We start from the raw sequence: 14,130 nt of genomic DNA, 5'->3' as shown, positions 1-14,130 counted from the left end.
TATGTGTGTGCATGTGTGTGCATGAGTGTGTGTGCGTGAATGTGAGTGCATGTATGTGAGTGTGTGCATGTGTGTATGTGTGTGTGAATATGTGTGTGTGAATGTGTGTGCATGTATGTGTGTGCATGAGTGTGTGTGCGTGAATATGAGTGCATGTATGTGAGTGTGCGCATGTGTGTATGTGTGTGTGAAATGTGTGCGTGAATGTGTGTGCATGTGTGTGCGTGAATGTGTGTTTGTGAGTGTGTGTGTGTGAGTGTGTGTGTGTGTGAGTGTGTGCATGTGTGAGTGTGTGTGAGTGTATGTGAGTGTGTGTGTGTGTGAGTGTGTGTGTGTGTGAGTGTGTGCATGTGTGAGTGTGTGTGAGTGTATGTGAGTGTGTGTGTGTGAGTGTGTGAGTGTGTGAGTGTGTGCATGTGTGTGTGAGTGGGTGAGTGTGTGTGTGTGTGTGTGTGCATGCGTGTGTGAGTGTGTGCGTGTGTGTGTGTGAGTGTGTGTGTGTGTGAGTGTGTGAGTGTGTGCGTGTGTGAGTGTGTGCATGTGTGTGTGTGAGTGTGTGAGTGTGTATGAGGATTGGGCATGGATAGGATTAACCACAGCTTTGATGCATGCCCCTATTTTCAAGTCAGAGCCCAATCCAGGTGAGGGGATCAATAATTGATTAAAACCCCCCAATTATAATACTGTACACAGAGATTAACTTTATTATTGCATAACTATCCATTAATGATGGCTAACCTACAAGTGAAGTGTAATAAGCATCATGGTATATACTGTTGGCAGGCAGTTTACATCTATTTAGAATTACATTTTTAGAAATGATTATTTTTAAGAGTATTACCACAAGGATGAGGTACATGAATAATTAATTGGCTTTGCTCAAATGTTCCACAATTAAGGACACAAGTCAATAACTCCGGAAAGAACAGATTAACAGCTCTCCTTGCCATTTTTTAAAGTTAGCGACTGCACCAATATATAAAAAAGGGAAATTCAGGAAAGTATATCCTTTAAGTGCTATTTCCTGATTTATCCAATCCTTCCTTCTGCACTGTAGGATTCTATGATTCACATTGCTGTTAAAACATTCAGTGACCCCGCCACTATTATCTTCCATGGCAGAGAGTTCCAAAGTCTCGCAACCCTTTTGGATAAGCTAGTCAGAAAGGTGTGTGGCATGCTTGCCTCCACCGGTTGGGGCATTGAGTATAAAAATTAGCAGGTCATGCTGCAGCTGTACAGAACCTTAGTTAGGCCTCATTTGGAATATGGTGAACAATTCTGGTGCCACACTATCAGAAGGATGTAAGTGCTTTGGAGAGAGTACAGAAGAGGTTGATCAGATGTTGACTGGCATGGAGGGTATTAGCTATGAGGAGAGGTTGGATAAACTAGGTTTGTTCTCACTGGAAGAACGGAGGTTGGGAGGTGACCTGATAGAGGTTTACAGGATTATGAGTGGCATGGGCAGAGCGGATAATCAGTTACTCTTTCCTAGGGTAGAAAAGTCAAGTATTAGGGGACATAGCTTTAAGGTTCTTAGGGGAAAAGTTTAGAGGAGATGTGCAAGACAAGGTTTTCTCACAGAGGGTAGTGAATGTCTGGAACGCGCTGCCCGAGAGGTGGTGGGAGCAGGTACGTTAGGGCATTTAAGGGGCAACTAACCGAATACATGAATAAGATGGAATCGAAGGATACGGACTCCGTAAGTGCATATGGTTTTAGTTTAAGCAGGCATGATCGGCGCAGGCTTGGAGGGCCAAAGGGCCTGCACCTGTGCTATACTGTTCTTTCTTTTCGTTTTTACTCATTTCAATCTTGCTGATGACTTGAATGTGGAATGTAGTGCACAAATTCAAAGTTTTATTTCAAAAAATGAACCAATAGCAAATATAACACAGGGACATGCTTTTGACATTGTTGGAAAAGAGACTGATGAGAGCAAATGCTGTCCAGAGAATGCTTAAACACATTGATCAAGAACAGGACATTTTGGATTGATCAGAAATGTTAAGAGTGCAGCAGCTAATGCTTCTGCATTGCTGCATTGCTGACATGAACACGACGGTCTGCTTCCCACGTGGATCCACAGCAGTCTGAATCCTAGAAAGGACTGACGGTTGTATACATCTCCGTAACCTTGTCAATGCTGAACTCTGCCATTGATTCAGCCTGCCTCATCCAGTTGGCCAGATTAATCTGGATGCTGTGAGAGATGGACTTTCTCTGTTAAGTCCACAATATTTCATCACTAGTTAGATATAGATTTCGTGAGACAAACGTTGCTGACTCTGGGAAGTATCCCTGACTGAGTGTTCATGTGAGTTCCACTTTTGGACTGGCAGATCTTGTTTGTCGCAGTACCACTTGGGTGTAATTGAGAAACAGACAATCCTGTTCTTTGGAAGTGAGAGGGGTGCACCGGCTTCATGCATTTACAGCATCATTATTGACTTGGCAATTTCAGTGCTGAACATACTGTTTGTGATATATATAAATGATTTGGAAGAAGATGGTTTGATTAGTAAGTTTGCGGACGACACAAAGATTGCTGGAGTTGCAGATAGTGATGAACATTGTCAGAGAATACAGCAGGATATAGATAGGCTGGAAAATTGGGCAGAGAAATGGCAGATGGAATTCATTCCAGATAAATTTGAGATGATGCATTTCGGTAGATCCAATGCAGGGGGGAGTTATACAATAGATAACCATCAGGAGTATAGACACACAGAGGGATCTGGGTGTGCAAGTCCACAGATCCTTAAAGGTGGCAACATAGGTGGAAAAGGTGGTGAAGAAGGCATAGAGCATGCTTGCTTTCATTGGATGGGGCACAGAGTATAAAAGTTGACATATGATGTTGTAGTAAAATACAACATTGGTTTGGCCACATTTGGAATACTGTAGAATCATAGAACCCTACAGTGCAGAAAGAGGCCCTTCAGCCCATCAAGTCTGCACTGAACACAATCCCACCCAGGACCTACCCCCAAATCCCTACATATTATACCCGCGAATCCCTCTAACTTATGCATCCCTAAATACTAAGGGGCAATTTCTTAGCATGGCCAATCAACCTAACCCGCACATCTTTGGACTGTAGGAGGAAACCGGAGTACCTGGAGGAAACCCACGCAGACACAAGGAGAACTGCGTCTAGTTCTGGTCGCCACACTACCAGAAGGACATGGAGGCTTTGGAGAGAGTACAGAAAAGGTTTACCAGGATGTTGCCTGGTATGGAGGGATTAGCTATGAGGTGAGATTGAGTAAACTAGGGTTGTTCTCCCTGGAAAGATGGAGGATGAGGGGCGACCTAATAGAAGTTTATAAAATTATGAAGGGCATAGATAGGATGAACTGTTGGAAGCTTTTTCCCAGGTCGGAAATGACAAACAGAAGGAGTCACAAGTTCAAGGTAAGGGCGGCGGGGTTCAATACAGATATGTGGGGGACGTATTTTACACAGAGGGTGGTGGGGGCCTGGAATGCACTACCAGGCAAGGTGGCTGAGGCAGACACGTTAGGATCATTTAAGACTTATCTAGATAGCCACATGAGCAGACTGGGAATAGAGGGATACAAACGGGTGGTCTAGTTAGGAATACATGATCGGTGCAGGCTTGGAGGGCCGAAGGGCCTGTTCCTTTGCTATATTGTTCTTTGAAATATTTGTCAGCTTTCTGTTCACCCATGCTTCCCGTAATCCTTATCTTTCAAGTGAGCAGCCACAATCTCTGAAATGCCAAGGGATAGAAAAGAATATTTGAATTTGATCACATTGCCAGGTTTTGCGGTGGGGCTGGAAGCAAAGGGGGTCAACGACAATACTTTGTTGAAGGGAGGGAACGGGTGGGGTGGGTGGGGGACTTGATCTCCTGAGAAGCAAACATTGGTAGCTCAACTTTCACAGATCACCATTGATTGTCTGCATAGTCTGAGCGGGCTAAATATTCTACTCAAGAAATGCAATCCAAATTCAGGAAGTCCAATCCTAAATAAAGCACCAGTAGAAATCTAGAAATTTTCCCACAAATGGCTGTGGACGCAGGGCAACAATTAGAGTTTTCAAGTCTGGGATTGGCTGATCTGTGTTGGGTAAGGACATCAGGGAATATGGAGCAAAGACAGGTAAATGGAGCTGAGTTTATGGATCAGCCATAATCTAACTGAATGGTGGAACAGGCTTGAGGGGTCAGGTGACCTCCTCCAGTTCTTATTATTCATGTAGTGCGTTGCCTAACTAAGCCACCGACAGAGCCCTGGATTTCGCATTAATCCCTTCTCATTGTTCAGCAATTCGTTGGTGATACAAAACTCAAGCCATGTGGAATTTTAAAAAAGCAGCAGAGTTGATGAGAATGCATGAAAACCCAATTCACCTGCCAGCATCTGTCACACAACATGGGACTTAGTCACCAGTGAGTGTGGATCGAGTTGCATGTGAATCATAGGTGAGTGTGAATCAAAATAGAAATTCATACTGTAATATCATATATATCCTATTTACACATAAATATTCAGCAACAGCTTCCATTCATTTAATACCCCTTAGGTAGAAAAACAAAGTGTAATCAGTAAATAGCTAAAGAAGGCAATATCATAGCAGTGACCCAATGCTTGGTCAAAAAGGTAAGTTTTAATGATCTTGTCAAAGAACGAGAGGCAGGGAGCTTTAGGGAGATTTAGGGAGGGAATTGCAGAGCTTAGGATCCAGGCAACCGAAGGCATGGCAACCAAATTCAGGGAGTGATCAAATTCTGGGATGTGTAATAAGCCAGAGTTGGGAAAACAAAGATTGTAGGGTTTGAGAAGATTGCAAGGGAGCACTAAAATAATTAAGTTTAAAGCTGGAAAAGCGACCTTTCTCCGTTATATGATTCTCTGATGTTCTTTGATCTTTGATATAAATTGCAGATTCCCATATTGCTTTGACTAAGCTACATTTTCTGTGTATTTTCTCTGTTTCTTCATTGGTTATGAACTCTGCTGGTGTTGCAGTTACTCTGTTGTCTGTCGGTACCTCATGAGTGTTCATAAACCTTCCAACCATGGTGCTTAATTCATACAATCAGTCTGAAGCAGGACTCAGCACAGTGTGATTAGCAGCAATAGGCCTGGCTGGTTTTATTCCCTCATGTAACTAAAGCCAGTTGGCAAATATGGGGTAATTAACGTACTCAGCACAAACTGGAACGGGGAAGATTTTAAAAACAAATTGCATCTTTGACACTGTTATTGCAACGGCTCTGAAAGGTGGCATTCTAAAGGGGATTTACAGTGTCTTTATAAACTCATACAGTTATTGCTAAATAGTTTACATTGTCAAGATGATAATAGATTAGATTTCACATTCCACCCTTGCTACAAAAGATGTGTTATTCCTCCTTGGAAAAGAAATGCTCATCATACTTTGCCTAAAATGCTGTCACCAAAATATCTAAATGAGTAGACTTGTGGAACTGATTCACTTCAGATCAGTCATGATCTTATTGAATGGCGGGGCAGGCTCGAAGGGCTAGATGGCCTACTCCTGCTCCTATTTCTTATGTTCTTATGTTATCAAGATACTCCTAGCTTCACTCAGTGCAAATTGTGTGCATTTGACAATGGCACTTCACTGGGACTCCAAACCCACCTGGTTCACTAATGTCCTTCAGGGAAGGAAATCTGCCCTCCTTACGTGATCTGGCCTACATGTGACTCCAGACCCATAGTGGTTGACTTGCAAATGCTCTCTGAAATGGAGGGCAGTTAGGGACAGGCAATAAATGCTGGCCCAGCCAGCAATGCCCACATCCCATGAATGAATAATAAAAATATAAAAATATACTATGAGCCCAGAATCTTTTAAGCCTGACAAGGGATTTACTTACCTAAAGGGCATTAGTAAGCCAGATTCTTTTAATATGATAATCAATGATAACATAATGGTCACTATCACTGAAAACCAGCTTTTATTTTCAGATTTTATTGATTGAATTCATATTTTACCAGCTACTGGGCTGGGATTTGAACCCATTCCCTAGAAAATGAGCTTGGACCTCCAGATTACTAGTGCACTGGCAGTACCACTCCCACCCCATCTCTCCAGGAGAATGGCGGTCACCATTGTGGATGTGAAAATCATCTAGCTGCTCGTGGCAAAGAAGAGATCCTTTGTGAACTGCATATCGCCAGAAGTAGCTGGGCGATTTGCTTTGTTCCGTGACTTACCCTAAAAAAAATCAATATCTTGCCATCAACCTTGCCATGTGTTTGTGAGGTTGCTGTGTTGGCATGTGAATTACACATTAAACTTGCCTCCGAGGATTAGGACTGGCACTCAGCAACTTAATGAAGATATTCATGTCCCTGCAATATAACTCAAATTGTCCAGCCAGTCACAGGGAAAAAAATGAAACTGTGCATTCTCAAATTATAAATCTTTCAAATTTTACACTTTAACACTTTTTTCTTTTCCTCTTGCCTTTTTTTCTTCTCTCAATCCAATCTTTCCTTCCGTCTCTTTATTTCTCTTCCTGAATTCAGTTTGACTCTAATTGACACAATGACCTTCTCCATTGTTTCCTTGTTCCTTTCTTAGTTCCCAAGTCTCATTGATTGAAGAGATAAACTGTTGGTTCCACTATTCACTGAGGTTGCCTCTGCTTCCCTGTCGCCAGCTCACGTTTGCAGCAAGTTAAGGCGCAAAAGCTTCTGGAGCTTTAGAAAAATGTCTCACTAGCTGTGCGCATCATGAGATGCAGCATTTTCAGGAGGATCTGGCCAATTTCCTCTGTCGGCTCCAAGTTGCTTTGCTTCTTGTAATGATAGCACATCTCTGTAGGTGTCTCTGCTCTCAACTACAGGCAGTGAAATCGCAACAAACAGTACCTTTGTTTGAAATGCTAAGTACCTGTCCTCAGTTCTATATTACTGGGTGCCACCTTCCAACTATTCAGAGGCATAAATAACAACTAGAAATAAACACTGACTGGGTCCCTTATTAATTGCTTCTATTAAAAAAAAATGAAACATTCTGTCAGCAAAAATAAAAACTTGTGTTTGTACATCTGTACTGATACAATTCTGGCCTCACAGAAATGTACGGTTGTTGTGCGGGGGATCAGAGGAGCAGAGAGTTTTAGTTTGCAGAAAGTGTGGAGAATGAAGAGATAGGGACTTAAATACAAGTTTATGAATTTTAAACATGAGACATTAAGGGGCAGGGACAACATAGGTCAAGGAAGATGGATTCATGACTGGTTTTCACTTAAAATGTCAACCCGTCTTTTCCATTTTATGTCTGACAGACCTGCTGTGCAATTGTAGAACTTGATGGGTTTTTTTTTCCCCATGTTTGAGTGCAGTGTTTTCATCTAAGGTGTATAGGAAAATCAGCGGGACAGCGCATGTGGAGCTGAAAAAGTGATTACAGATATGGTGCAGGAAACGAAGGCTACAGATACGGAATTTTGAAATCAAGGGGAGATATTCAGATGTGTTTCTCCACTGGTCTTACTGTGAGCTGTGGGGGAGATGAGGAGGGGGTATGCAGGGGGTGGTGGGTGAGCTTACAACACTGTACTCATTAACAGGACAGCTAGGTAGCGTTAAGGGAAAATGGTAGAGATGGGATTTGGGAATATTAAATTAAACAAATTGAAGCACTTACAGATGCAATGAAAAAAATAACTTTCATTGCTCTAGTGCCTTTCATGACTGTGATATGTTCCAGAATGTTTGGCAGTCAATGGAACAATGTTGAAGTGCAGTGGTTGTTGCAGTTTAGCGAGGCTGCGGCCAATTTACTCATAGTAAGATCACATAATGTGATAACAATTAGATTTAGTTTTCAGCACTTTGGTTGAGGGAGAAGCACTCTCCAGGGGAACAGAGAGAACTCTCTGGCACTTCTTAGAAACTGTCCTGTGAGATCTTTTGTGTCCACCCAATAGTTCAATGTTTTATCTGAAAGATGGCACCTCAAATATCACAGCACTCCCTCAGTACTGACCCTCTGACAGTGCGGCACTCCCTCAGCACTGACCCTCTGACAGTGCGGCACTCCCTCAGCACTGACCCTCTGACAGTGCGGCGCTCCCTCAGCACTGACCCTCTGACAGTGCGGCGCTCCCTCAGCACTGACCCTCTGACAGTGCGGCACTCCCTCAGTACTGACCCTCTGACAGTGCGGCACTCCCTCAGCACTGACCCTCTGACAGTGCAGCACTCCCTCAGCACTGACCCTCTGACAGTGTGGTGCTCCCTCAGCACTGACCCTCTGACAGTGCGGCACTCCCTCAGTACTGACCCTCTGACAGTGCGGCACTCCCTCAGCACTGACCCTCTGACAGTGCGGCGCTCCCTCAGCACTGACCCTCTGACAGTGCAGCACTCCCTCAGTACTGACCCTCTGACAGTGCAGCACTCTCTCAGTACTGCCCCTCTGACAGTGCGGCACACTCTCAGTACTGACCCTCTGACAGTGTGGCAGACTCTCAGTGCTGACCCTCTGACAGTGTGGCACTCCCTGAGCACTGACCCTCTGACAGTGCGGCACTCCCTCAGTACTGACCTTCTGACAGTGTGACACTCTCTCAGCACTGACCCTCTGACAGTGCGGCACTCCCTCAGTACTGACCCTCTGACAGTGCAGCACCCCCTCAGTACTGACCCTCTGACACTGTGACAGTCCCTCAGTAATACATAAAGAGTTACACTTGTGTCTGGAGTGGGAAGTGTGTGTAATACAATAGTGTGACTACTCAAAACTAGGTTTTGTGTGGATAAGGGGTTGGCAGTGTATCGATCATCTTCCCTAATATCTCCTTATCTGGCTCAGAATTACATTCTGTGTGGTTATACTCCTACGAAGTAGACTCACTCTGTTAAAGGTGTTATACATATCCAAGCAGTTATCTTCATTTGTTTCTTTCTTGCTTGTTTTGTTTTTGGAGTACCTTGTGTGACTATCATAGTTCATCATGGAATCCTGATCCTGATTTACATCTTCTATACAGTTTACTCTAAAGATCCCTCCTTTCAAGGCTGAACTGCCACTGTTTTTAATGTTCTTTTTCTTTCAAGATTCCTCTATTGCTTATATTTTAGACACATATTTCACAGTAGGTCAGATTGAATGAAATCTTCTAGCTTTCTCATGAAAGGGGTTTTGAAAGCGTAAATAAAGAGAAACTGTTTCGATTGGCAGAAACATAAAATCCTGCCAGTATAGAAAGAAGCCATTCGGCCCATTGAGCCTAGCACTGACTCTCCGAAAGAGCATCCCACCCAGGCCCTCGCCTCCAACTTTCTCCATAACCCAGACCCTATCCCCATAACTCCGTATATTTAGCATGGCTAATCCACCTAACCTACACATCTTTGGGGTGTGGGAGGAAACTGGAGTACCCAGAGAAAACCCAGGCAGACACAGGGAGAATGTGCAAACTCCACACAGGCAGCGACCCAAGGCTGGAATTGAACCCGGGTCGCTGGCGCTGTGAGGCAGCAGTGCTAACCACTGTGCCACCACGTCATTGTGCCACGCAGGTTGGCAAACACATGTTAAAGAACCATATTGTTCATGAGGGAGAACAATTTTACACAGCGGTGTGTTGTGATCTGGAAAGTGCTGCCTGAAGGGGCAATGGAAGCAGATTCAATAGTAACTTTCCCAGTAACCTTTGTAGTGGTCTACAAAATTATACGAGGCGTGGACAGAGTGGATATTGAGAGGCATTTTCCCAGGGTGAAAGTGTCAATTACAAGGGGGCACAGGTTCAAGACGAGAGGGGGAAAGTTTAAGGGAGATGTGCGGGGGAAGTTTTTCACACAGGGAGTGGTGGGTGCCTGGAACGCGCTGCCAGAGGAGGTGGTGGAAGCAGGCACATTAGCAACATTTAAGAGGCATCTGGTTGGGCACATGAATAAGGAGGGAATAGAGGGATACCGACCGAGTAAGGACAGAAGATTTTTTTTAGTTGAATTAGGGCATCATGATCGGTGCAGGCTTGGAGGGCTGAAGGGCCTGTTTGTGTGCTGGACTTTTCTTCGCTCTTTCTTTGTCCCTTAATTGAATAAGTACTCGCAGGAGAATTTTTCAGGCTGAGGGGAAAGAGCAGGGCTGTGGGACCAATTAGGTAATTCTTTCAAAGAGCTAGTACAGCCCCTCTGACAGTGGGGTAGCACATGGGGCTGAATGGCCTCCCTCTGTGATTTAAGGTCCTTTGATCCCAAGAGAAAAACTAATTAAAGAAGCAAGGATTTAAGGCTCCTTCTGGGATACTGGATTTATGAGAGAATGATTCTGAAAATTAACAGCCTTGACTTAATAAGATAATAATGCTTGTTTACTTCAATGGAGACAGAAGTGCTATTCTTAACCTTATACTTTCACAGTCCACCTTGCTTAATGTGAGTTAGTCTGATTTGAACTAGAGGTAATTTGTGGTTGAAATATAATTTATAAAACGCCTGCAGTGCTCTTTTATTCCAACTTATTAATTCAAAATACTGGATAATTTAATATTTTTTGTGGAAGAAAATTACTTTGAAGGAAGAGGAGCAGCTTGTGCTTGTTTGTTGGTTTTAGTACAGGAGACAGTAGCTGAAGGAATTTGATTAGAGCAATCAAAGAGAAAAGATTGGAACTGATGTTGCTCTGACCCAGACAGTCATTAAATACCAAATCCCCAACTCTCTGCTTTCCAGGGATACATTGAATTTCCATAAAGCAATGCTGGACTCTGTATTTAGAGAACTGGAACTTGGTCCACCCCAGAAGTCAACAACTGGACCTGATCGACTCCAGAATTCAACAGCAACTCCTCCTGGTCTACTCCAGAATTCCACAACAACTGGATTTAGCCTACTCCAGAATTCAACAACAACTGGATCTGGCCTACTCCAGAATTCAACAACTACTGGACTCGGTCTACTCCAGAATTCAACCCAACTCGGTGATCCAGGTTTTTTTCATTTACACTTAACATTTTCTAACTGTCCACTTTTCGATGTCTGAGCTGCAGTTAGTGAGCATAGAGGCTGAAATCCAGAGACTGATGTGTGCACATTCTCTCACTGGGTAGCATTCTTAGCTTTGGACCTGAATCTTGTGGCTTCAAGTTCAACTCTGAAGACCTGAGCATCAAAACATTGCTGATGCAGCAAGTGCAGTACTGAGGGAATGCTGCACTGTCAGAGGTGCCATCTAATAGATGAAACTTAAGAAACGACATACCAAATTGGGTAAATGTTAAAAAAAACCCATTCTGCTATTGGTAAGACAAGCAACTGAATTCTCCCTGCTGTCCAGACCAACCAGCATCAATAAAATAGATGAGCCAGTCAGTAACACATTGCTATTGTGAGAGCTTGCTGTGTGTACATTGGTTGCCATGTTTCTTGCATTACAGTGATTACAATTCAAAAATACTTCATTAGCTGTAAAAGTAATTCAAACTTCAAGACTTTAGAAATGCAAGTTATTGTCCATAAAGGCATTTTTATCCAGGCATTTATATGTGTGTGAGTCAGAGGAACACCCTAGCATTGTCAGTGAAGAAGCCAGATTTGGCACAGGGCAGCACGGTGGCACAGTGGTTAGCACTGTTGCTTCAATGCGCTAGGGACTCAAGTTTGATTCCCAGCTTGGGTCACTGTCTGTGTGGAGTTTGCACATTCTCCCTGTGTCTGCATGGGTTTCCTCTGGGTGCTCCGGTTTCCTCCCACAATCCAAAGATGTGCTGGTTAGTTGCATTTGCTGTGCTAAATTCTCCCTCAGTGTACCCGAACAGGTACCAGAATGTGGCAACTAGGAGATTTTCACAGTAACTTCATTGCAGTGTGAATATATGCTTACTTGGGATTAATAAAAAAAGTTTAAAGAGCAGAATGAGGCCATTCAGCCCATCAAGTCTGCACTGTCTTTCTGGAAGAACATTCTACCCTGTCTCACTCCCTTGCTTATCCCCGTAACCTTGCACATTCTCTCTTTTCAGATAGCAATCCAATTCCCTTTTGAATACCTCAATCGAACCTGCCTCCAGCATCCTCGCACGAACCTCATTCCAGAGTCCCACCATCCTCAAGGTGAAAAGATTTTCTTCGCATCACTTTTATCCTTGAACACTGCTACACTAATAGGCATGTCACCTTTCCATCGAGTATATCCAATGCATTCTGACACATCCCCTGTTCACACAGCTCTCTGATTTTCCCAACATTGTTTGCCGCCCTATTCAAATCGAATGTGATATCACTTGGGATTTATTTCAATCAGTATTTCGCCCTTTACAAATATCACTGCTTTGGGCTATTTTGTGGATCAGTCAGTTTTCTTTCATAGCTCCTTAATGTTCTCTGAGAAGCGAATGCAGGGATGCTTGGAAAGCGAAGGGGTTATCTTGTTGGTTAAGTGGAGTTGGTTTTCAGTGCAGGGAGGGTTGTCCTGGAACCGATAGATTTTCTCAGCTTTGGAAACTCTTCTTGTAAATCACACAGGCGGATGAATCAGTTTGATTGGTCTCATGTCCCGAATGGTCCAAAGAGAAATCGGACTAGAAGTTTATTTGCCGGAATGAGTTACCCGAGGGCCCACCTGATTTTGGATCTACTACACAGCCAATCATTGAGCAGGATCTTGCTCTCAGGCAGACCTCAGAAGGAAGGGTGGGGGGAGAATGTGGGGGGTGGGGGGGAAGCAATTAGGGTTTAGGGGCTGGGCGTACAAGAAGGAGGAAGCGAATGGAGTTGCGAATGGAAGCAGGGCACGTGGGGGGCATGGGGGAGGGTGGCGAGGGGGGAGGGGAGATTGGGGTAGTGGTCAGGGGTGGTCATCATGGGTGGGGCACTCTTCCACCCTTTTGCTCCACATTTAAATCAGTATTTTGTGAAATAAATGTAACCAGTTGCCCCTTTAAGGGCCGGTGTGTAAATCACATCCAGGCCTCGTTTTTCTGATTGGAGCCTGGTTTAGAGTGAACCAGCCCTGCAGTGGGAGGCTTCAGAAAGACACTAATTCTGGCCCTTATCGACCAGGTGCCTCACGTCTGTTTACTGCCTTTACCAATATGGCGGGTGCTCAGTGTGTGCAATAACCAGAGCCAATGAATGTCGAGAATGTAGAGTCATGGTGCAAGCCTCAAAACTTAAATAGAATGAGGGTAAAATTGATCAGACTTGTCGCATTAAGCAACATCTCTGGCCTTTTCCTCTGTGCTTTATTTTCCAGCATTAGCAAATTAATATCTTATAAAGTTAAGCACTCCCAATTGAACTTTGCTGCAATCACTTTCCTTTCTAAAAATAATCTTTTTATTCCTATGACAGTTTTTTTCATCAACTGTAGTGCATATCAATCAGTGTCTGCATTGATGACATTGACAAGTCAATCGATGCAAGAAACTTGATTCTCCAATTCCATTTCTGGCCAAGATAGTATTCTTTGAGAGCATTAAATGCATTCTAACCTGCTGGAAAATATTCAGCCATTGCATCACACTTACTTCCATCCAGTTTTTTTTCTCCTGTTAATTCTATTCTCTTCCATCCTTTTCCTTCTTTCCCTCTTCACTCCTACTTTTTCTTCCTCTCTTTTACTCCTCCTTGCTCCTTATCTTTCCCTTCTGCCTTTTCTTTTCTCTGCCTTCCTTTCCTCTCTTCTCTCCTCTCTTCTCTCTTCCCCTTCCCTTTTCCCTTCTTGCTCTTTTTCTCTCCTCTCTCCCTTTCTCTGCCTTTGTTCCTCTCTTCTCCTTTTTCCTGTCTCACCTCCTCCTTCCTCATTCTGCTCCAATCCTGTCACCATAGAATCCCTACAGTGCAGGAGGCCATGCAGTTCATTGAGTCTGCACCGAGTCTCTCTGACAGAATACCTTACCCAGGCCCTTTCCCCCACCCTATCCCCATATCCCATATATTTACCATGGCTAATCCATCGTTGGACACTAAGGGGCAATTTAGCATGGCCAATCCACCTAACCTACACATCTTTTGACAGTAAGGAGTAATGTGCCATGGCCAATCCATCAAACCCACACACCTTTGAACTGTGGGAGGAAACCAGAGCACCCAGAGGAAGCCCACACAGACATGCAGAGAATGTACAAACCCCACACAGTCACCCAAGGCTGGAACTGAACTT

The sequence above is a fragment of the Carcharhinus amblyrhynchos genome, chromosome 16, assembly GCF_965287045.1.
Source record: "Carcharhinus amblyrhynchos chromosome 16, sCarAmb.v2.hapA, whole genome shotgun sequence".
NCBI classification, from domain to species: domain Eukaryota; kingdom Metazoa; phylum Chordata; class Chondrichthyes; order Carcharhiniformes; family Carcharhinidae; genus Carcharhinus; species Carcharhinus amblyrhynchos.
This window is presented reverse-complemented; position numbering follows the sequence as displayed.